This window comes from Schistocerca serialis, chromosome 4 (genome assembly GCF_023864345.2).
Source record: "Schistocerca serialis cubense isolate TAMUIC-IGC-003099 chromosome 4, iqSchSeri2.2, whole genome shotgun sequence".
NCBI classification, from domain to species: Eukaryota; Metazoa; Arthropoda; class Insecta; order Orthoptera; family Acrididae; genus Schistocerca; species Schistocerca serialis.
The window spans coordinates 278,631,062-278,657,183 of NC_064641.1; positions in this window are offsets into that span (position 1 = coordinate 278,631,062).

Below are 26,122 nucleotides of genomic sequence, written 5' to 3' on the forward strand. Positions count from 1 at the left end.
AGCCTCTGTACGAGCCCTAATCTCTCTATCTTATCTTTGTGGTCTTTCCGCGAAATATAAGTTGGCGGCAGTAAAATTGTACTGTAGTCAGCCTAAAATGCTGGTTCTCTAAATTTCCTCAGTAGCGATTCACGAAAAGAACGCCTTCTTTCCTCCAGAGACTCCTACCTGTGTTCCTGAAGCATTTCCGTAACACTCGCGTGATGATCAAACCTACCAGTAACAAATCTATCAGCCCGCTTCTGAATTGCTTCTACGTTCTCCCTCAATCCGACCTGATAGGGATCCCAAACGCTCGAGCAGTAATCAAGAAAAGGTCGTATTAGTGTTTTATAAGAGATCTCCTTTACACATGAACCACATCTTCCCAAAATTCTACCAATGAACCGAAGACTACTATCCGCCTTCCCCACAACTGCCATTACATGCTTCATATCGCGATCTCCTTTACACATGAACCACATCTTCCCAAAATTCTACCAATGAACCGAAGACTACTATCCGCCTTCCCCACAACTGCCATTACATGCTTCATATCGCGGTCTCCTTTACACATGAACCACATCTTCCCAAAATTCTACCAATGAACCGAAGACTACTATCCGCCTTCACCACAACTGCCATTACATGCTTCATATTGCTCTGCAATGTTACGCCCAAATATTTACTCGACGTGACTCTGTCAATCGCTACACTACTAATGGAGTATTCAATCATTACGGGATTCTTTTTCCTATTCATCTGCATTAATTTACATTTATCTATATTTAGAGTTAACTGCCATTCTTTACACCAATCACAAATCCTGTCCAAGTCATCGTGTACGACTGTGATGGTGTCACCCTAATGAATTACGTTCCTCCACGGCAGACCTTTAATGCACAGTATTACTGTTCGTTTTTGGAACATCACCTGCTACCAGCTTTGTGAAAGAAGCGGCGACACTTTCTGCGCAACCCACCCATCACTTTGCACGACAAGCTGTGGCTGCTCTGTTCGGTCGATGGGACTGAGATGTACTGTACCATCCACAATACTCTCCTGACTTCAATCCTTGTGACTTTCATTTTATTCCGATGATGAAGGAACCGCTTCGTGGCGTTCGGTTCAGAACTGTTCCAGAGATTCGACAGGCAATAGGCCGCTCCATTCGCACCATCAACAGAACAAACTCTGCTAACGGTATACTACACCTCCCACATCACTGGCAACGGTTTCTACACGACGCAGGTGACTACTTTGAAGGATAGTAACAGGTGCAAACTCTTTTGTATCGGTTGTGAATAAATAGTTGCCACTATTTAAGTTCGAACCCTCGTACATTAATCACACTATAATTTGTGTTATAAGTAACAAGTAAAGTGTTCAAAATTGCTTCTAAACAACTTGTTATTTCTTTGTTTCATAAGCGGAACAGCAGTAGCTTGGTAGCGAAAGGCGTCTTTGGAGCAGCACGAAATTCAACTAGACAGTTCCTTGTCGGCGGCTACTCGTTGAAAGAAGATATCTGGAGGACCGAGTCTCTTTCATGGTCTCTTGGCGTGATCCTCAAACAGAACTGTTTTTCATGGTTTACACGATGAAACTCTGTCTCGAAATCTGGCAGAAAACCCCAAGAGTAGTACACCAGTGACAAGACACAATCAATACCTTATAGGCACTGTGGTATTCCTGAGCAACACAGAGAAACAGGAGACAATCTCAGCAGCCCCTTTAGATTGTTTGCAGATGATGCTGTCACATCCCGTCTTGTAAGACTATCAGATGATCAAAACCAATTTCAAAATGATTGAGAGAAGGTATCTTCAAGGTGCGAAAAGTGGCAAATGGTTCTAATCAATGACAACTGTGAAGTCATCCAAAAGAGTAGTAAAAGATGTGCTAAATTTTGGTTACACGATAGAGCACACAAATCTAAAGGCTGTAAATTCAACTAAATACTTAGGTATGACAGTTACGAATAATATAAAATGGAACTATCCCATAGATTCTGTTGTGAGTAAAGCAAAACAAACATTACGATTTATGGCGAAACACTCAGAGTGCTACAGTTCTACTACGGAGACTGCAGCTATCTTCTGGAGTGTATAGGATCCGCATCAGATGGGACTAACGAATGACAACGAGAAAGCTCAAAGAAGAGGAACTCCACAGACATGATACGTGATTTGGGGAGGGAATCATTAGATGACATACGTTTTTCGATGCGACAAAATCTTCTCATGAAAAGTCAGTAACCGTCTTTCTTCTTCGATTACGAAAACATTATGTCTCTACTCACCTACGTACGGAGAAATTATCATCATAATAAAATAATGAAAATAAGAGCTTGCACATAAAGATTTAAGTGCTTGTTTCTCCCCGCGCCTTTCGAGAGTGAAATGGTAGCCTGAAGGTGGTTCAGTGAATCCTCTGTCAGGCACTTAATTGTGAATTTCAGAGTAATCATATACATGTAGATGTTGAAGTAGATAAGATAGTTATCAATCTATAATGATGTAAAGTTCGGTTCTGTACATACTCTTGGCATGTTAACATCTGTGCATGAAATGTGCATTGTGTGAACATATACGGTGTACGTGTTATGTCAATAAAACTGTGATAAAAAAGTGGTTATTTGAAATATGCCATTGTTAGTCTTGTGATTTTTAAAGAATTCTGAGTGACTGAAAATGTGCAAGAAAAACTAGGGTGGTAGAATATTCCGCAGTCCAGTGACCGAACGTTAAAAGTTATTTTTCGGAAACACGATTTAGTTAGTGGCACGCAACTCTAAACTTAAGAAGGGTACGGTGACGTGCAGTTAACGTTGACCAGATTCTTGGGAAATGGAATTAATTTAAAACTTGACTTTTCCTATATTGATATTTTGGTTACGTAGGTCGGAGGTAGTGATTTAACGGCTCTGAGAAGGTGATTACCTCTGGTGCATTGGACTTACTTCAGTTTATTTCGAAGACGTCATTTGTTATAAACAACCTGAGTGGGCTGCTCATGTTGTCTCTTAAATAGTTTGTATAGTTAAGGGACAACAGAGGGGCTATGACACTTCTGTTTTATTCCATGCTGTTTAACTCGATGCCTTTACGTCAGATACTACGAACCGTGACCTCTCTGACAGGAAATCATAAACGCAGTCGCACATCTGAGACGATATTCTATAAGCACGCAATTTGATTTCAAGCCACCTGTGAGGCGCAGTGTCGAAGGTCTTTAGGAAATCTAAAAATACGGAAACAATTTGAAACCTTTTGTCCATAACATTCAATACTTAGTGTGAGTAAAGAGATAGTTGTGTTTCACAACAACGATGTTTTCTAAATACGTATTGACTGTGTGTCAATAGACCGTTCTCTTCAACGTAAATCATAGTGTTGGAACACGATACATGTTCCAAAATCCTGCTGCATATCGACGTTAATGGTAGTAGTCTGTAATTTAGTAAATTACTCCTATTGCCTTTCTTGAATATTGGGGTAACCAGGGCAGCTTTCCAGTCTTGTGGTTCCGTCGAGCGAGAGGTTGGCTGGCTCTGAGCACTATGGGACTCAACTGCTGAGGTCATTAGTCCCCTAGAACTTAGAACTAGTTAAGCCTAACTAACCTAAGGACAACACAAACATCCATGCCCGTGGCAGGATTCGAACCTGCGACCGTAGCGGTCTTGCGGTTCCAGACTGCAGCGCCTTTAACCGCACGGCCACTTCGGCCGGCGCGAGAGGTTGTATATGACTGTAAAATGTGGAGCTGTTGTATCAGCATACTCCGAGAGGAGCGTAATTGGGACACAACCTTGAGCGAAGACTTAATTTTATTAAGTGATTTAAGTTGCTTCGCTAGTTTCTGGACATCGTGATTTTGCAATCGTTTAAATCTGGCATCGTTCTTGTCATTGTTTCTGCTGCGGTATTCTGACCTAATTTGTCTTCCAAGGGCGTTCTGCTCCGTCGTCTATCAATTTATTTGGTATAAAGCTCTCAATTGCTGTTGATAATATTTCTTTGAATTTAAACCACATTTGGACTACACTTACATCGTTATATTGGAAGAAGTGAAGATTGTCTCTCAGCAAGGCGTCAACATAATTTTTTTATGCTTTTTTGACCACATATAGTTTTCGTATATTTTTGTGTATCTGGGAGATGATGTATTAGTCTCGCAACGACAACTCTGTTGAAGTGAAATTACGCCTGCGAGTAAGGCAGTTAGTTTTTCCGTGAATTTAACGGACATGAATAACCTAATTTCAGTAAAGTAATGAAAGAAATACACTTTTAATAAGAATCACTGTACTAATTAATCGTCCAGCAGTAACATATTGATACGAGATTTTATCTGGTTGCCATAGCAAGGAAAATGAAAGGATAACGAAGAATACTGAGTTGTGATATCTTTAAACATAGAACAATTATCTGGCACTGAAACTGATTTCATTTCCCACATTCAGATCTGCGCAGTCAGACCCAAATATGCTAATTTACTTAAATACTTCGGATACAGCAGGAGTACGACATCACGTAAATGTAACTGTCGAAGAACACAAAAAGTAAGAAGGGAGATCAACTATGAATTGTCAACAGGCTACGCGGCCAACGAATCGTACCCCTGTTAACCTTTCACACACACACAAATACATGCCCATGCACAACATTTTAATTTTCGCTTTGGACAGTGCTACAGTGCACCAAGTGGAGGCACATGTGTGAATTCATAGTAGCTGTTGAGAACAAGTGAAGTGTCAACTATGATAGTTTAACATTATTAGAGCTCAAGCATTTCTCAATATTTGCAAGTCGTCTTTGTCCCACCAGCCTTGTTTTTTTTTATTTATTTTTTTTATTAATGTGCATGTGGGATTCTAGCTGAACAATCTTCTCGACTACATCATCGGCTGGCTCACAGACTGTGCGGGAGCATGATGATATAGATTCCCTACAGTATCGTAACTATCTAATCGAGTGCTATCAATATGACTGCCGCCGGCCGAAGTGGCCGTGCGGTTAAAGGCGCTGCAGTCTGGAACCGCAAGACCGCTACGGTCGCAGGTTCGAATCCTGCCTCGGGCATGGATGTTTGTGATGTCCTTAGGTTAGTTAGGTTTAACTAGTTCTAAGTTCTAGGGGACTAATGACCTCAGCAGTTGAGTCCCATAGTGCTCAGAGCCATTTGAACCAATATGACTGCCATGTCTTCCAATGACCAAGGCCTGTCGAGAGCTGAAGAGCTAGAATATTTGAAGGGAATTAGTGTGAGGCTGTGACGCAAGGTTCGTTGTTTTGTTATAGTCACTTAACAAACTGCTAACTGTTGTGCCAGTTACTAGTAATGTGCTCTTGTGAAAGAGATAGAGTTCCTTGGAACAAGTCTTTCGTGCTAACAAATATGCCCGTCTCTCTTCCTTTTCTCTTTTCTGTAACAGTTTCCTTTCTGCTGAATGTAGATCCTCAATCGGCAGACAGATTCTTAATGTGTCGACGTCCTGAACCGTTTGCGACGTGCTGGCACACTTATTCCTTCTGCCACTGTCTCTGGCAAGACTTGATTTTTACCTGTGGCAGTGTGGTTGAGCTTTAACGCCGCGTGGGCTTAGCCGTGCGGTCTAGGGCGCTGCAGTCATGTACTGTGCGGCTGGTCCCGGCGGCGGTTCGTGTCCTCCCTCGGGCATGGGTGTGCGTGTTTTTCCTTAGGATAATTTAGGTTAAGTAGTGTGTAATCTTAGGGACTGATGACCTTAGTACTTAAGTCCCATAAGAATTCACACAAGTTTGAACAATTTTTTGAGCTTTAACAAAAGAATTTACCTCTTACTACCCGTGCCGCAACAGTGGCCAAGAACATCACAGAAAACAGTTACAATAAGCTGCTGACCATTAAAGCTGCAATACTAAGACGGATAGCAAGTACCGACTTCTGCTTATTGTGGATATATATTACTGTAGTACTAATACTAATTTACATTTGCAGGTGTTGAGTTGACAACAGAGACGCCACATCTGGCAGAAAAACGTTACTAACCTGGCTAGGCATTTACTGGAAATGGGTGCAGATCATAGATGTGAGATCGTCATTCTATGCAGCTTCAACTCCGTACAATACTTCTTCAGTCTGCGTAGTAGGATTTATGAACATACTGTTTTCGAACATTATGAAGTACCTCAAAACGATTTATTGACACATACTCAGCACAGATTCAGAAAATATTGTCCTTGTGAAACACAACTAGCTCTTTATACTCATGAAGTAATGAGTGCTATAGAAAGGGGACGTCAAATTGATTCCATATTTTTATATTTCCAGAAGGCTTTCGACACCGGTAGTCACAAGCGTCTTTTAAACAAACTGCGTGCGTAAGGAGTATCGCCTCAGTTGTGCGACTGGATTCGTGATTTCCTGTCAGAAAGGTCACAGTTCGTAGTAATAGACGGAAAGTAATCGAGTAAAACAGAAGGAATATCAAGCGTTCCCCAAGGAAGTGTTATAGGTCCTGTATTATTCTGATCTATATTATCGACATAGGAGACAACCTGAGTAGCCGTCTTAGATTGTTTGCAGATGATGCTGTCGTTTACCGTCTTGTAAAGTCATCAGATGACCAAAATGAACTGCAAAATGGTGCGAAGTGGCAAATGACCCTGAATAAAGAAAAGTGTGAAGTTATTCACATGGGTACTAAAAGAAATCCGCTAAATTTCGATTACGCGATAAGTCACACAAATCTGAAGGCTGTATTTTCAGCTAAATACTTAGGGATTACAATTACAAATAACCTAAATTGGAACTATCACATAGATAATATTGTGGGTAGAGCAAACCAAAGACTGCGATTCATTGGCAGAACACTTAGAAAGTGGAACTGGTCTACTAAAGAGGCTGCTTAAACCACGCTTTTCCGCCCTATCCTGGAGGATTGCTGTGCGGTGTGGGATCCGAAACAGGTGGGACTTATGGATGACATCGAGAAAGTACAGAGAAGGGCAGCTCTTTTTGTATTATCAAGAAATAGAGCAGATAGTGTCACAGAGGTGATACGTGAATTGGAGTGGCAATCATTAAAACAAAGGCGTTTTTCGTTGCGACGGAATCTTCTCATGAAATTTCAATCATCAGTTTTCCCCTGCGATTGCGAAAACGTTCTGTTGGCACCCACCTCCATAGGGAGAAATGATCATCACGATAAAATAAGAGAAATCAGGGCTCGCACAGAAAAATTTAAGTGCTCGTTTTTCCGGCGCGCCCTTCGAGAGTGGAATGGTAGAGAGACAGCTTGAAGGTGGTTCATTGAACCTTCTGCCAGGCACTTTATTGTGAATAGCACAGTAATCACGTACATGTAGATGTAGATGACCAGTACCAACCATTCTTTCGGCAAAAAAAGGGTAGAAATTTTGGGAGCGCGCTGTTCGGCACAACTGTTAAACTCCCTCTGTGTGAGATAGGTAAGGAAGGACAGCACGAGCACTATGCAATTCGGACGGGAAAAATCAACCGGTTAAAACCGATACTGGTATTTCGTTTCTGCATAGCTAGCAATTTTTGTTATTTGTTTGGTCTCGGTTGTAACAGGTGTTATTGATTTTTTTACTAATAACCGATTAAAAAACTGAAATATAAATTAGACATAGCAGCGAAGCTAAAATCTTTCATTCCGAAATAAACATTTCTTAAAAGGGGCATAATTTTTATTTGTCAAATTTTCATTGGTTTGGAATATTGCGTCATTATGGAAATTTGAATAGCAATCAGTATCACGCTAATAGCAATACCGCCAGAAAACCCCCATTTCCTCAGTGCTCGCTCCTCTGAAGAACAGACACGACTCATTCATATAATAGATTCGCCTCTATGGGCAAAATATCTACCTTGTTCAGAGCGGATGCACAAATACGTCTGACCTACTGCGGAAATTTCAGAGTAGCGACCATGGAGGAAACGGACGGGGACTACGGGCAGGTGTCGCTCGGTTGGAGTGTGGGCGGACTGTGAGGCGTGCTGAGTTAGTGGGCGCAGTTGTGGTAACACTGCGTTCCGGATGGCGCAGTGGTTGACGCACCTGCCTAAGCAGCAGGACAAGCCGGTTCGGTACGCATTTTCACTGCTTGCCGGCGACTCCGCACAATATCCCAATGCAGTAATCCCTTCCCTTTCCTTTCTCCCCCTCCACCTTTAATTTACATATAAGTATCACAGTTGCAGATCTCCATGGTGTCTGTTCATTCGAAACAACAGACACCACGCAATAATATAACAAATACTTTTATTCTATGGTTCTTGAAACTGAGCCGAAATTTTTCCGTCTTTGTTCCATTTCTACGTTTATTACAGAAAATAACAGCAACAGAAAGCCGAAAATCGGTTACTTCGGAAACCGGTTAATTTTCTCGGATTTAAGGGTCAGAATAAACTAGCGCCGAAGAAAACGGATGTAACCGAAAACGGGTTTTATCAGCGATAACCGGCATCCCTTCCATCCAGCCTCGAATTATCTTGTTTAAATGTAAAACAGGGCACCACACCGGCTTCAACATGACAGAAATGGTTCGCCTGCTGTTCAGACGGTCAGCTGTGTCAGCCAGAAGTGATCATGTTGTCTTTCAAATGGCACCCCACACTATACATGACAAGTGCTAGGCCTTTGTGATGCTAGGTATTGAAACACGTATGTAACGTAGCAGCGATGGTGAGGCACGTTAAAATCTTTGACCAGAGAGCCTATTATCGTGGTTAGTATGCGCTTGACCGCGCGAGTGTTACGTGCAGTACAGTACAGTAGTAGTCGTCGTGGAGTACGCTAGTTGTCGTCATGCAGTACAGTCGGTCAGTAGTAGCAGCCCAGTGCGGTTGTGTGATGTATTCTGTCGGCAACACTGGTCAAGATGCTGAATGAGGTATATTGTTAATTAAGGTAATCATCAGTTAATGTAAAGTTTATTTATTGTAATTAATTTCCAACAAGTGCCCCAATAATAATTTTGATTTCAAAAGCAATTTTACAACAAAAATTTATTTAATTGAACTAACGATTTCGTTCCACTTCCCTCAAAGAAAAGTTTCAGTTAAATTACAAAAAAAAAGGGAATATTATTATTTGCAATGCAGTTCCTCCAAGCCGTGCGCAAGAATAAGAGCAGAAATTTGACTAGCAGCTACAATGAGGTAAGAATTTAATTCTGATTTTTGCACAGGGCCAAAGACCGATATTTCGGTTTAATTGAATTTCATTGTCACTGAAGTTTCATTAGCACTGAATTGTTTTTCATCATTTTCGTGACAGCTTATACTTTCAGTCAGATTGCGATTCTCACTTTTATTGTCATTAAATTTAATTGCTAGGGAGGTTACGTTTGGCTCCTATTCATTTTATATTTCATTTCTCTCAAAATCTCAGTGGAGAGGTTACACTTAGCGCAATGTCCATTTCTATTAAGTATTGTCATTTCATTTTAAAATTTTTGTGGGGAGGTTACACTTGGCGACACACAGTCCAGGATCGTATTTCGTTGAGAGTCTTTTGAACAACAGTCAGATATCTGCTCTTATTTGCTTAGATATAATTAGGATTTGGCGCTACGCTTTTATTAACATGTGACTTTCTTTCTACAGGTCAACGGCAATTCGTTGCTCTGTTGTATTTGTGTGTTGCTTTTGCATTGTGCTTATTTATTTTGTGAAAAATTGTGACTATTGTAAAAATGCCGCGAAAGACTGTGAATAGTGTATCGCGAGGTATTTTGAATGAAATTACCGACTTAAACAGCGTGATCGATAGTAATTGTGACACGCAGTGTAATGATGACAATCCTGCGTTCACTGACAATCAGTGCATTCCAACCACTAGTGATGACTTTTACCTTAATGATGAACAAACGAACTCAATTGTCTCTTCTGTTAATTTGACGACAATTGATGACGCGGGACGCTCTATTGTAATGAGCGCTACCCAGCTTAACACAACCGGTTTGGAAAATTCAAGTAACGTTCAAACAAATATTTCTAATGAAAATGGACAGTGTACTGAAAATACGACGGATTCATTTAATTCCGAAATAATGTCTGACAGTGTACATCCGACTGACAAACCTTTTTCTAAATCTCAGAATAACCAAATGGTTACAGTAAGCGAGAGAGTTCCAGATCCACCACTAAACAGCATAGAGAGTATAAACGCTAACTTTGGCTTTGAACAAATTATGGCAAGATTGCTACAACAACAATTTAGTGAACAGGACAAAAAATTTAATAAAATTGATGAAAATTTCAAACAACAGAACGAAAAACAAGACAAACTTAGTGAACAGGTCAAACAAGATAACGAAAAACTCAAACAATACTTGAATGAAAAATTAGACGACAATTCCAGACAGCTTAGTGAACAAATTAGAGCCGTTGCCGCGCAGTGCCATGACACTAAGGAACAGTTGCGCGTGGAAATTGAGGCTTGTTCACAAAAAAATAGCGAAGAAATTAAGTCTGTTGCGCAAGAATTAAGGGAAATGCAGACAGCCGCAACAGAAACACTCAGAGACGAAATTAGCGGAGTCGCTAAACAATGTTCTGAAAAAGCTACACAATTACGGGATGAGTTTAAAGCAATGACGGTAGAACTTTCGCCCACAATGGACGCAAAGATAGACGCAAAATTCGAACAGCAGAACACTCAGATTGACGAGCGCTTTAATCTTCACATACAAAACAGTGATACGCGTTTCCGCAAATTTATTCAGGATCAAAATAAAGTCAAACGTCAAGTCATGGAAACAATCACTGCTCAAAGACAAGAAGACAAACGTAAAATGTTCGCGAAAGCGAAGACGTATGTAGACAATAATATTACTACAGTGTCCGACAAAATTAATGCCATAGAACAGTTGAACGCGGAATTACGGGATGAAATTTCTGATCTTAAATCAAAAACAGATACACACACAGTAAATATTCAAACAGTGACAGACAGATTCGAACAATTAGAACTAACACAGGATTGCGATGTCATCAAAGCTGATGTTAAAAAACTGAGCGAAACTACACGTAAGTTGCAAAAACAGATTAATGCATCCGATTCTAAAACCGATGATCAGGCAAAAATACTGACTGAAAAATATGATGAATTGGCCAGTCGTATTGATGCTATCGAAAGTGCTAATGACAATAAATCAGACGATACTTCACCGGTTTCATTTAATCAAACACATGAATTTCAAAATTTACAGCAGACAATTAATGAGATCGATTCGTCTAATAACACGCTGCGTAGGAAGTTGTCAAGTTTACAACAAGAAGTGACAGAGATGAAAAGTATTTCAGTTAATAACACATCACAGCAGACGCCACTTTGCGAACATTTGTCAGACTCGCGCAACGCGTATAATTTGAGTAATCTACAGAGAGTACGGGACTTAGATTCCAAACAACCACAGTTCAATAGATACTCTTACGATCCTGAACCTGTTGAATCACACAGAGATGATAATTTCGATTACAAACATTTTCTGTCAGTGAGAAAGTTTAAAGTTTTTAAAAACGGTAGAACGCAGATTCACCCACTGGATTGGATACAACAGTTTAGCTTTGCTTTTCCACCGACTTGGCCTGTAACACATAAACTTGAATTTATTTGCAGTTTTTTGGAAGGCGAACCGGCAACTCGTATGAGACCGATCGCGAGACAGTGTTACTCGGTAGAGGAATTTCAGGATGCTTTTCTGTCAGCGTACTGGTCGAAGACGACACAGCGCGGAATTAAAGATCAGTTAATTAGTTTGCCAAATTACGAGAACTCAAATTTTCCCAGTGTGACGCAATTTTTTGAGCACATGGTGCAACAAAACCAGTACCTAAGTGAGCCGTACAGTGAATCCGCACTTATACAATTATGCATCTCTAAATTACCACGGTCATTACGAGTGTCGCTTCTAACGGGCCAGCAAAAAGAAAACATTTCAGCATTCAGAGATCTTTTACAGCTCTTGGAAGTACAGCAATCTGATTATTCATTTGTAAACAAAAACTTTTCGTGTAACAACCAAGGTCAACAAAAGTACAGCAATTATGATCAGACACGTAATTTCAATAGGAAAGATAACAGACGCTTTAGAAACGACAACTACCAGAACTTTGGTAACAGACAAAATTCTAATTATCAATATCGTCAAAATTTTCAGCAACAGGAATCACACTTTAGTAACAATAGAGGTGTTTCACAACAACAACATCAAAACCAGGCGGTTAGCATACCTAACCAACAATGGAATGCACAAGGTCAACCAGGCTTTAATGTTCCGCCGCGTGCACGTATAGTTCAAGATCCAACAAATAGTAACGCACGGGAGCAAGGAAACAACTATGTACAAAGAAAACAGTATTTCAATTCCCATCGCAATACACCGTATAGGAATGACTATTACGACAGACGTAAAAATAATGAGAACAATTTTCAGCGTACATCTAACAACAGTCGGTCATACCAACAGCAAAAATATGCACGAGAACCTATTCTCATGAACGAACCGGACAGTAGGTATCATCCAGAGCGTAATACGTCTGGAAGAAGTAATAGGACAGTTCAAATAGTCGAAATGCCACAGAATCCTCCTGATAATAATAACACGTCAGACAGAATCTGACTAGATACTGTACAGAACGCAGCTTCCAATAATACAAGCACTACCTTTGACACGCAAAATGTTGTTCGTGAAAATGTAATTACTTTTGACGATATCAGAGACACTCTCTTGCAGGAAAGACCAGTTATTCAGAAAACCATTTCACATCCTGTTATCGAAATTAAAATTGGTTCATCGAAATTCTCAGCAGTAATCGATTCCGGCTCACCTATATCAGTAATAAATGAGGAGACTTTTAACGAGTGTAACAAAGAGAATACCTATCCGACATTACCTTTAGGCAAAACAAAAGTGAAAGGAGCAGTATCGAGCAAAGGAGTAGACGTTAAATTACAGACGCATCTATCATTCTGTATTGGAGGTCATACTTTCCACTCAAATTTTTGGATTGTTCCTTTATTGACAACAGACATTATTTTAGGTACGAATTTTCTGGTACAACACGACGCAGTTATCGATTTTCAAAATTCTTATTTAATGTTAAAGGATGAAAATGTGCAATTGGCTTTAGAATTTCAGCACTCCTTATCTGCGGAAGAACAAACAATTAATCGCACAGAGGTCATTTCCGCAACACGTAACATAGACTGTAATCCCACATTGTTCACGGATACGTACGTACACAACTATAATACTCCAGACGAAGTTGACTACGACGTAATGCAAATGATTTCCGATAAAGTTAGACAAAGCAGTGCCACTACAGACGACGAACGAACGCACTTACACAAAATTCTTTTACAGCAAGCTCCAGTTTTTGACAACATTCCTGGTACTATGTCCGGATTTACGTATGAATTTCAAGTCAAACAGCACGATACATTTAAAGCAAAGCATTATCCCATTCCATATATTCACAGAGAACAAGTTAAAAAAAGAATTGCAGGATATGCTTGATCAAGGAATTATAGAACCAGCAGTTAGTCCGTACATAAACCCGCTACATATTGTTAAGAAAAAAGATGGCTCACTTCGCCTTGTACTTGATTCACGTCACATTAATGACATTATTATTAATGAAACTGATCGACCACAGACATTAGAGGAACTTTTACAGAAATTTCATGGTACTGCTATTTATTCTACACTAGATTTGAAATCGGGATTTTGGCAAATTCAACTTCATCCGAATTGCAGAAAATATACAGCTTTTCTCTGTTTCGGCGACTGTTACCAATTTTGCAAATTACCATTCGGGTTAACTATTTCTTCTGCAGCTTTTATTCGCGGTTTGAACACAATACTTCCGACAGAACTTAAAGACAGAATTACGACGTATGTAGACGACATTCTTATCGCAGAAGCTAACTGGTCTGAACACAATCTGATTCTTGAACAACTGTTACAAACTTTTCGTGCACAAGGACTTACAGTTAATCTTAGTAAATCGCACTTTGGCAAAACTTCCATAAAATTTCTTGGACACGTAATTTCAGCAGAAGGCATTGCACCTGATCCGGAGAAACTTCAAGCTCTACGTGACATTACTGTTCCTACGACAAAGAAGCAATTACGCAGTTTTTTGGGTTTAATTAATTTTTTCGTAAATTTATTCATCACTCTGCTTTAGACACACCCAGATTATGCCAATTAACAGGTAAAAACAGTAGCTGGTCTTGGGATAAGCAAGCACACTCTGAATTTGTGAACCTGAAACATGCTTTGTTGAATGCTCCACTTTTATCGCACCCAGATCTTACCAGAAATTTTTCCATTGCCACTGACAGTTCCAACACCGCTTTAGGCGTACACATTTTCCAGGAAATTGAAGAAGATGGTTCTACAGTAATTAAAAACATCGCATTTGCAAGTCGCATTCTGTCACCTGCTGAACGAAATTATTCGGTTACAGAATTGGAAACATTATGTGTTGTATGGGCTTTCACGAGATTTCGGCACTTACTTTATGGCAGACACACCACCGTTTACACAGACCACAGAGCGATACAATTTTTACTTTCAGCTAAATTTACTCACGACAGATTAAGTAGATGGAAACTTTATTTACAGGAATTTAATTTTACAATAGTTCACATTCCCGGCACACAAAATGTTATAGCAGACGCACTATCCCGTTCTCTGAGCAACAATCAGCAAGACGTAGCAACCAACTTCTGCAAAGCAAATTTCAGTGTCATGTACATTCAGCAAGTTGCATTTGAAAACTTTATTTCATCGTCATTACAGGACATAGCGAAAGAGCAAAATAAAGACAACGTGTGGAAAGAAATTAAACAACTTTGGCAAGATAGGAAAAATGTTACGATTAGAAACCACTACACTGTACGCAATGACATTCTGTTTCGCCGCTCTCATCCTGACAGCAACAATTGGTTATTATGCATTCCTGACGAACTGGTCAACAAATTAATCTGGTACACTCATTTAAGTTACGCACATTACGGAGCACGAAAATGTTTTCTTATACTGAGACAGAACTGTTATTTTACCAACATGGAGAAACGTATACGACGAGTTTTAGCGTCTTGTAAAATTTGCCAGAAAGCTAAATCAGACACCACTTCACATATTCCTCCTTTATATCCCATTGTACCTGTTAAATTAAGACATATGGCCGCAGTAGATATTTTTGGTCCAATTCCGAGAACTAACAGAGGTTTTTGCTACATCTTTGTCGCTGTTGAGCTCACTTCAAAATTTGTCACTTTCACTCCATTACGCAAAGCTACTGCTAAAACTGTTTCGAAAGCATTTGTAAAACATTTTCTATTTCATGTAGGGCATGTGATGAAAGTAATTTCTGACAATGGATCTCAATTTCGTAGTAGCGTATGGACACGCATGTTACGAGCCAGAAACATTTCTCCGATCTATATATCCAAGTACCACGCTTCTTCGAACCCCTGTGAAAGATTAATGAAAGAAATTTGTAAACTGTGTAGAATATACTGCCACAAAAGACATATTGATTGGGATACACACATACTCTCATTCCAAGATGTAATTAATTCCATTCCAAATGAATCCACTATGCTATCTCCGTCTGTTATACTGAAAAACGTTGAACCACCAAACAAAATTAAAGAATTAGTAATCTTCCCTACCTGTCGTCGACTAAGACACCACGAAATAATTGACATTGCGCTGAACAACATCAGACGTGCCGCAGAGCGCTGGAGAAGACAGCAAAAACAGGTTTGTAGACGCCGAGACTTTCACGTTGGACAGAAGATATTAGTGCGTACACACTATTTATCCAGTAAATTAAAAGGTAAGTGCAGTAAATTTGAACTTCTATACGCAGGTCCATATCGGATTCGCAGCATTCCTCATCCCAATGTTGTACACGTCGAAACTTTGAGAACCAGAAAATCGAAAGGCAATCACCATATCTCAAACATTAAACCGTTTATTGAATGAAGACACTTTATGATTCAACACACTATGATGCCATTTACTTATGCAATTATATTCACATGACTAATTACTGATGATTATCGTATTTTTTCTTGGCAAGTGCCCGGCAAGGTAAGGTTAGCAGGTCGCTTTTCTTGTCGTTACACATCAGACCGTGCACATTTTCCACTTTTTTGTGTATATGATTGTACTCCAGTTTTGTTTGTATGTATTGTGAAATAGTTAGGATATAACACACACCAGTTGACTTTGACATTTTTTTTTTGCCCTATGATATCTCAACATCGTGACTGTTTTACATTTTTTGCTGCTGCATTGTGATATTCTGTGTACATTTTTGCGTCTGAACACTGTCAATGTCTTTGACACATTACGTTTTCTGTCATGTTATGCTGTATGGTTAATTATGTAACCATAAACCAGTCATTATTTAGTGGGTATATGATTTAAATGCAAGACGTTCATCAATTTCAGAAAGAAATGATGCGTGTAAGAAATAAATTCAACAGAAATGGGAATTTCACCTACGGAATAAACGAAAGAAGATGCAATAACTTTATGAGGAAGAGTAAATGGATCAGGATTAACAAGAATATACTATACTCATAGTAGAATAGCAGTCTTAACTAATTTTTTCTTTCAGAATACAAGGTGATTGATGCAGGCTGTCAGACTGAACTACACATCTTAGTTTTAGTGATGAAATATGCTAGAGATAAGGAATAGTTGTGTAATGAGTAATGAAGTGATATTTTGCAAATGATAATGAATGCTGATGAATAATGATGAAGAATATGCTGTTATGAATAATGAAGTTTTTCTTTACAGGTGATGATAATAATGAAGTTATGATAATATGGATAATGAAGTGATTGATAATGAAGTTTTTTCTTTACAGATGAGGATAATGTTGAAGTTATGTATTTATGCTATGTAGTTATTTAAGTATTTGTTGCAGTTTGTTTTGACAGCAGGTGTTATATTGCATAGTAGGATGACGGAAAGTTTTGGAGAGGACAGCTATGGAACACATTTTTATACACATTTCACTACCTGTTAACTCGAAGTTCACTACTTTTCAGCATAGTGTGCGTTTCTTCTTTCAGGTCAATAATCCATTTTGTATTTTGTCCAGGAGAAGCTTTTCATGATACTTACTAAACCTGTTACTTATTATACCTGTTCTAGTACTTGCATTTTTATTTTTTTACCCATTTGTGTTTATCATTTATAAATGTGATCACATATACTGCCTTGTTACATAACCTTGCTACAGCTGACTCACGACGAATGACGTTAACTATCCTCATTTGCAGCAATAGGTCAAAAGCAAATAGTGTTATGCCTCAGCAATTAATTATCGATCCCAACGCAATGCATTGCTAACAAAAAAATGTATTACCAGTCCCAAATAGTGATACCAGTTTGAGAAAGTTCTGAGTAATGCTGAACAGCAATGAATAATATGTCACTTGGAAAATGATTAATTAATTATGCTATACTTTGTAATTGGAAAGGAATGTGATTGTTTAATAATGCTTTGTAATTAGGAAAAAGCTAATGATTCTTACTATATTGAAATGACAAATGATTAATTAACTATGCCATACTTTGTAACTGGAAAAGAATGTGATTGTTTCATAATGCTTTGTAATTAGGAGAAGGCTAATGATTAATACTATTGGAATGACAAATAATTAATTAACTATGCTATACTTTGTAACTGGAAAAGAATGTGATTGTTTAATAATGCTTTGTAATTATGAGAAGGCTAATGATTAATACTATATTGGAATGACAAATAATTAATTAACTATGCCATACTTCGTAATTGGAAAAGAATGCGATTGTTTCATAACGCTTTGTAATTAGGAAAAAGCTAATGATTATTACTATTGGAATGACAAATGATTAATTAATTATGCTATGCTTTATAATTGGGAAGGAATGTGATTGTTTAATAATGCTTTGTAATTAGAAGAAGGCTAATGATTCTTAATTATGCTTTGTAACTGGAAAAGAATATGATTCTTACTATATTGAAATGACAAATGATGCTATGCTTCGTAATTAGAAGAAGGCTCATGATTCTTAATTATGCTTTGTAACTGGAAAAGAATGCGACTGTTTAATAATGCTTTGTAATTAGGGAAAGGCTAATGATTAATACTATATTGAGATGACAAATGATTAATTAACTATGCTATACTTTGTAACTGGAAAAGAATGCGATTATTTAATAATGCTTTGTAACTAGGAAAAGAAGGCTACTGATTCTATGTAAAACAATTAATGAACATTTTTCTGTAATACTACATACTTGGTACAGAAATGTTCAATAACTGGGCTATGAATGCCGCAAACTACTAATGAAGACTGTAATTGTCAATATTATGTGACTTAATGTCCTTCACCTCATGAGCTAACTACCCTTAATTACTGCAATGTCCATTTGTCCTGTCTATCCTAGTGATCATGGAGCACTAACTTTGGTTTTGCACTAATTCTACGTTGGTGTGCCTTGTAAGAGCGTGGTGTTGACACGACATGCTGTCCACCACCGTGAGCGATGAAGACGTTATTATGGTCCCACTGTTTGGTGTACCTAATGTTCTGCCAAAATGAAAACATGGAACATTACTACGACAGTTCAGTGTCTTGGCTACACTGATAAATTCTGATGGGAAAAGAACTTCAAATTGTGTCACTTGGTGTTGTACTTCTGTGGAAAGATATGGACTTTCAGAACAGCTGTGTGCAATCTAAAGTGCTACAACCATGATGCAATCCTTCCCTTTCCTATCCTAATTCTTGTCACATAGTGAAAATCATTTTTTGCTAACATCATTTATGTTCATGGCTATACATTTTTTTCGATTCGCTGAACTCCAGTGCGAGTACATTTATGTCGCTTGTCGATATGATTTTTTTTGCCATTATGTTTATTTATTGCGAAAATGCTAAAGACATTTTTTCGATTTGTTCTGAGGTACAGTATATGTACACTCTTGTCTTTTATATTGTATATACATTTTTTATTTTAATGATATGTTCTGAACTACAGTGCATGTGCACTTATGTTAGGTGTTAATATGTTTTCTACTGAACTTCAGTGCCTGTGCACTTTTCTCATTTTTCAATATGATTTGTCCTCATTCTGTATGTTCAATACTGTACGTATGCACTTATGTCATTTGTTAAGAATTTTTTCAGTGCCTGTGCACTTTGTTTTCTGTCAAATAATTTGTATATACAGTTTTCTGATTTACTACTATGTTTTGTACTCACATTTTGTTTTTGTCTGATATATTTTGTACTCGGTGCGTGTGCACAACATTTAATTTATGTACTAAATTTGAGTATTCTGTAAACTGTAAAAATTTCTTGCGATGGCAAGTCCAAATGACTCACCATCGCTGCCAAATTTTTGCCCCCCCAGTGGAGGGTTATGAAACACGTATGTAACGTAGCAGCGATGGTGAGGCACGTTAAAATCTTTGACCAGAGAGCCTATTATCGTGGTTAGTATGCGCTTGACCGCGCGAGTGTTACGTGCAGTACAGTACAGTAGTAGTCGTCGTGGAGTACGCTAGTTGTCGTCATGCAGTACAGTCGGTCAGTAGTAGCAGCCCAGTGCGGTTGTGTGATGTATTCTGTCGGCAACACTGGTCAAGATGCTGAATGAGGTATATTGTTAATTAAGGTAATCATCAGTTAATGTAAAGTTTATTTATTGTAATTAATTTCCAACAAGTGCCCCAATAATAATTTTGATTTCAAAAGCAATTTTACAACAAAAATTTATTTAATTGAACTAAAGATTTCGTTCCACTTCCCTTAAAGAAAAGTTTCAGTTAAATTACAAAAAAAAAGGGAATATTATTATTTGCAATGCAGTTCCTCCAAGCCGTGCGCAAGAATAAGAGCAGAAATTTGACTAGCAGCTACAATGAGGTAAGAATTTAATTCTGATTTTTGCACAGGGCCAAAGACCGATATTTCGGTTTAATTGAATTTCATTGTCACTGAAGTTTCATTAGCACTGAATTGTTTTTCATCATTTTCGTGACAGCTTATACTTTCAGTCAGATTGCGATTCTCACTTTTATTGTCATTAAATTTAATTGCTAGGGAGGTTACGTTTGGCTCCTATTCATTTTATATTTCATTTCTTTCAAAATCTCAATGGAGAGGTTACACTTAGCGCAATGTCCATTTCTATTAAGTATTGTCATTTCATTTTAAAATTTTTGTGGGGAGGTTACAGTATATATGATGAAGAAGAGTGCTACATTGTATCGTTCATCCTCCTTGGAGCCTCCAAACACAGATACGTACGCCACAGGGGTGACAGCAACGCGGGACGGGGGCTGTGGTGCCCGTAGTGAAAGTTCAGTTGCTTTATAGAGGCACGTGTATTGTTAGCTCTTGCTAACATTAAAAGAATAAGCTGATGTGACTTACAGAGACGCTAAACACAAACATGTAAAAAGTTAAATAAAATCTTAAAAATGGCATCGTCACAGAAAAATTAAATACAGTACAGTATTTTTGTAAATGCAGAAGTAATTATACATTTCTGTAGCCACAAAATCCGGGATTTTAGGACTTGTGACGAATATGTGGCTCATATGAAAAGGAAGAGTACATGTCAACAACTTCTGAGTGACGAGACTGACAAGTGTACTTCTTGAGGGTAATTTTCTTCTGTCGTTGCAACTACAAAAATGCGTGAGTTTCTCGCCATACGCGTTTCGCTTTATTGAGGTAAAGCATTGCTTTCAGATCGGAAAACAGTTCGTTAAGAATAGGTTGATTTATACTTACTGTGATTTTTCGGCTGATTTCTCGCTTGCATCGGGAAATACCGTCTACTAGCACATCGTTGTTTTTCTGTGTTGGACACTGATAATTACGGTCTAATTTTTAGATGTTCTGCAGCACTCACTGTGCAACAACACACTGTTATGCACACCACTGTATTCTGTTTGTTTTTGTACTGCAAGTATATGTTGTGGTTTGTGTTCTGTAGTGTTTCCAACATAACCTTTCCACTATTTTTGTATTTCACCTACTTCCTTTTTTAAAGAAAAAAAAAGAATTAGGTTGTTGTGTCTGTGTAGCTCTATTTAATTATGTTTCTGTGTACTTTTGTTTAGGGGAGGGGGAAACCATGGTTTTGACATAAGTATATAGTGTGAGTTAGAGGAGAAGGTGAAGAGCGAGAACTGAAATGAAACTGTGACTGGAAGGGGGGAGGGGTTGTGGGAGAGTGGGAGGGGTTGAAGAATGGAAAAGGCTCTTTTGTTTTTCATGTAATTTCATCAATTGTTCTATATAGAGTCTGGTTTCTAATATTTATCTGGTCATTGAGCAATGTTTATTTTGTGTTCATGCTTCTTGTATGTGGAAATTTTCTTGTAAAGGGAAAAGGTGTCTGCCTTCACTGATTTTAATGATATTAATATCGTTATCAGTATTGCTTGGTCTATGGTTTTCTTCTTTTAGACAATCCGCAAATGTTCAATGATTTGTACCACATTTAAATGCTCTGATGTGTTCTTTATATCTTGTGTCAAATGTCCTGCCCGTCATTCCAATGTATATACTCGCACAATCTCTGAATCTGAGCTGATAGGGCCCACATTTTTGGTATCTGTTTGGTTTTGATTTCAGTTTTGGGATGTGCTTTTGTATGGAATTGTTTGTTTTGTAAGCAATGTTTATGCTTTGTTTTTTGAGTATGTTATCTATTTCTTAACGAACGGTTTTTCGATGTAAAAGCAAATCAAAATGTAAATTACAGATCACTGATGATGCTTTACCCCAATGAAGAGAAACGCGTCTGATGAAATGATCACGCACTTTGTAGTTGGAACGATAGAACAAATTCCCCTCGAGAACTATAAAGCAACTACGACACTATGTCCACACAAATAAAGAATGACAAGTGTATATCTACATCTCTGCTCTGAAATTCAGAGGGTTCATCGAACCACCTCCGCTATGTTTGTCTATCGTTGCACTCTCGAAGAGCGCACGGGAGACATAGAAATCTATGCGTGTGGGCTCTGATTTACCTTATTTTATCACAATCATCATTTTTCCCTGTGTAGGTGGGCGCCAAGAAAATATTTTCGCATTTGGAGAAGAACGATGGAGATCGAAATTTCGTAAAGAGACCTAGCCTCCCCTGTCCCGCGATCATACAAAACGAGCTGCCCTTCTTTGAACTTTTTAGATGTCCTCCGACAGTCCTGTCTGGAAACGAGCCAATACTGCACAGCACTACTCCATAGAGGGCGGACGTGCGTAGTTTAGGGAGTCTCTTTAGCATAGCTAATGCATCTTCTAAGTGTTTTGCCCATAAAACGCGGTCTTAGGTCTGCCTTCCCTACATCAGCAGCTATGTGATCGTTCCACTTCAAGTTTTTTGTAATAGGTATTCGTACATATTTGGCTGAATTTACGGCCATTACATTTGTGAGACCTATCGTCTAATGGAAATTTAACGTATTCCGTTTAGTACTCATGAAATGACCTCACACTCTTCGTTATTTAGAGTCAGTTGCTACCTTTCGAGCAATACAGATATGATGTGTAAATAATTTTGCAACTGTTTTTCACCTTCTGATGATTTTACTCGACGGTAAATGACAGCATTATCTGCAAACCACCTAATATGCCTGCTCATATTGCCTCCTAAATCATACATACGTTAGAACCAGTAAATGCACGTGCTTTGGGAACGCCAGATATCCCTTCCGTTATACTCGATGACTTTCCATTAGTTATTATAGATTGTGACATTTCTGATAGGAAATCATGAATCTAGTCACAGAACAGGGACTATACACCATAGGCACGCAATTTTATTAGAAATCTCCTGTGAGAAACGGTTGCAACAGCCTTTTGGAAATGTAGAAAGATGAATCAGTTCTCGATCTCCTGTCGATAGCAATCATTACTTCGTGAGAATAAAGATCTCGTTGTGTCAATACTCGTTTTTCTCGATGTAATTCATAACGTTCGAACACAGTAGCTTATATGTTCTAATACCTTACTGAAAATCGACATCATGAAACGGGCCTGTAGTTCATCGGATTACTCCTCCTTTTCTTGACTATTGGTGTGATTTGTGCAACTTTCCAGTCCTTAGGTATGGAACTTTCATCAAGCCAGCGGTTGTAATTCATTGTTAAGTCCGTAGTCATTGTATCGGCATTCTCTGAAAGGAATGTAGTTAGCATACAAGCTGGATTGGAAGACTTGCTTTTATTATGTGATTTAAGCTGCTTTCGTACACCGAGGATATCTACTTCTAAGTTACTCATGTCGCCAGAAGTTACTAATTCGAATTGTGGGATATTTAGTTCGCCTTCTTTGGTGAACGATTTTCGGAAAACCGTATTGAGTAACGCCGCTTGAGCGTAACATTACCATCGCTGTCGCGTATTGAAGGCATTGGTTGTGTCTTGTCGCTGGTGTGCTGTACTTTACGTGTGACAATATTCCCTTCGGAATTTCTGCAAGATTTAAAGACAGTTTTTTGTTGCGGAAATTATTTAAAATATCTCGCATTGAAGGTCGAGCTAAATTTCGAGCAGTAAGTATTTTGGTATTTTTCGCTCTTTTAAATTTGCACGCTTTTTTCGTTGCTTCTCCGACAGTGTTCTGACCTCTTTTGTTCACCATGCGGCGTCAGTTTCGTCTCTTACTGATTTATTTTTTTATTAATCTCTCCATTGTTGCCGACACTATTTCTTTGAAACTAAGCCGTATATCGTTTGTGCTTAAGCAGTTAGTTCGGAAGGAATTGAGGCTGTCTCATAGGAAATTCTGAAGGAAATTTTTATCTAGATGTTCTCTACTTCGTTTTTCAGCCTCACTTTTCCGCACTCGCATCTATACATGTTGTATAGGTTAAACAGCATCCTTCCCGACTGTAATAAAGTCTAAGACCAAACGCGTTTCTGTTTTATCGAAAGCATCTTCAGTGATCAGTAACTACATTGTTTTTTCTTCCAATTTTGGTTTGCTGGAATTATGAACAGTTCTCGTGCAATAACTCACAACTATGACAGTACTACTATAGTAGTCAAACCACAAATGTAAGAAAAAGTATGTTGTTACATTGACCGCAGAAGATGCTATAGAATAAAGTGAAAGGCGTTTGGTCTTAACCAGAGATCATCATAGTCTCCAAAGACGGTATTTAAAGTGTCTAGAATTGGCGTTTGTTTTGGTGCGTTTTTGATGTTACAATATTTATTCTGGCTACAACGACCTGTTGGTCACTGATCCCAGCATGTATCATAATGTTCCTTATTGTCTTCGGATTACTTGTTGCTAAGAGTTTCAGTTTTTTATTTTATTTTTTTTTTTTTTTTTTGGCAATCACTTACACTTAGAAAGAAGTCCTGACCTAATTGCTCAAAATAACTTTCGGAGAAAGCATTTGTTCGATTTGGAACAAAGCTTTGTTCCTGCCACCAATTTAATGTTTTTTTTCTCTACTATATCGAGGTTGGATAGAAGTCACCACCAAGTAGGAGTTTAATTGTATGAGTGGGGTACCTATCTGAATTGAGACAAGTCTTCTTTGATCTGTTTAGCAACTGTATCATCTGAGTCAGGAGGTCGGTAAAAGTGACTGGTCATTAATATATTCTTGTTGTCAAGTATATCTTCTACGTACTAACTCACAGGTTCTGTCTACTTCAAATTTGCTACGAGATGGACTACTCAGAACAGCAACAAACGCATCTTCACCAACTGTATTATATCTATCCTTCCACAACTCAATTAGGCCCTTTGTAAAAATTTCGGATTTACTTATCTTCGGCTTTAGCGAGCTGTCAGTACCTATAACGACATGCGTTTCAGTGCTAACTGTTAGCGCCTGGAGAGTTGCTTCTTTCCCAGTACAGTTACGACAGTTCTATAACACCTATGATTCTTACAGTAACCCTTGTCCTGTGTTTGACCTGCACCCTTTGTGACTAAAATTCTTCTTTCTTTCCGGAGACACGCTAACCTAAAAAACCACCCAGACAATCCCACACAGCCCCCGCTACTCGTGTAGCAGCCTCCTGTGTGTAGTGGATCCCTGACCTATTAAGGGGAACTGAAACCGCATCACAACATGCCTCAAGTCGAGGAATCGACAGCGTATATGGTCGCAGAACAGTCAGGGCCTGTGATTCAGATCATCCACTGGGCTCTGTACCAAATGACCACAGTAGGTTCTGTCGATGGTGCTGCAGCTGTTGAAGTTTGTCTTCGTCTCGTAAGCAAGACTGACAGTCTTGAACAACGCAGACAGCCGCTGAAAAACCTAGAGCGTACATATCATTAATACCGTTATGAGACACCAACCGCTGTTGGGTACACACTATTCTCTCCATGGCATCCGTAAGGAATTGTTACACAACTGGGATGAATTCCCCCGGTCGGCACACAAAGTGAAATTTGGACTTCTTCCACTCCTTGGCAGCCTAGACACTAATAGGGCGACCACGAACCTAATATATGTCCCGCAAAATACGTGTATCTTCACCATATGTGCCTGTCCAAATCTTTCAGATTGTGAGGATTCCTCTAAAACAAAAAAAGCGACCGTACCTGGATAAGGGTCTTTAACAGGCTCAAATAGCGCCTTAAACCTGTTTGTTGGAACAAACCGGGAAGGCCATTCGATTGGCTCCCCCTGGAAAACCTTTTTCTGCTACACCTTGGGACGAAGTCTGACAAGGCGAAGGTGAGGGGTCAACTTTAGTGTAGGCAGTAGCCAGGGCAGCCGCAGTAATGGACAGATCGGGAAATACGTGGGACGTGCTGAATGTCTCTCAGAACACCACGCCTGCCTTCAACAGAGGTGCCCATTGGCAACAACCTCAAGATGTGTGACAGAGGGCAACACCGCCTGTAGCTGTGAACAAAGGGTTACTAACTTTGTCTACAGCCGAACACGGCAATCACTATGCATTAAAAATGATGGCAAAACTCTGCAGTATACAGTTATTAAAACTCTAGACAGCACCTAGTAAGAACAACACGTAAGAAATTGAAGGATTACAAGTACTAAGCACACTGGAAACTGAAAATAAGTGCTCCTGTTCCGA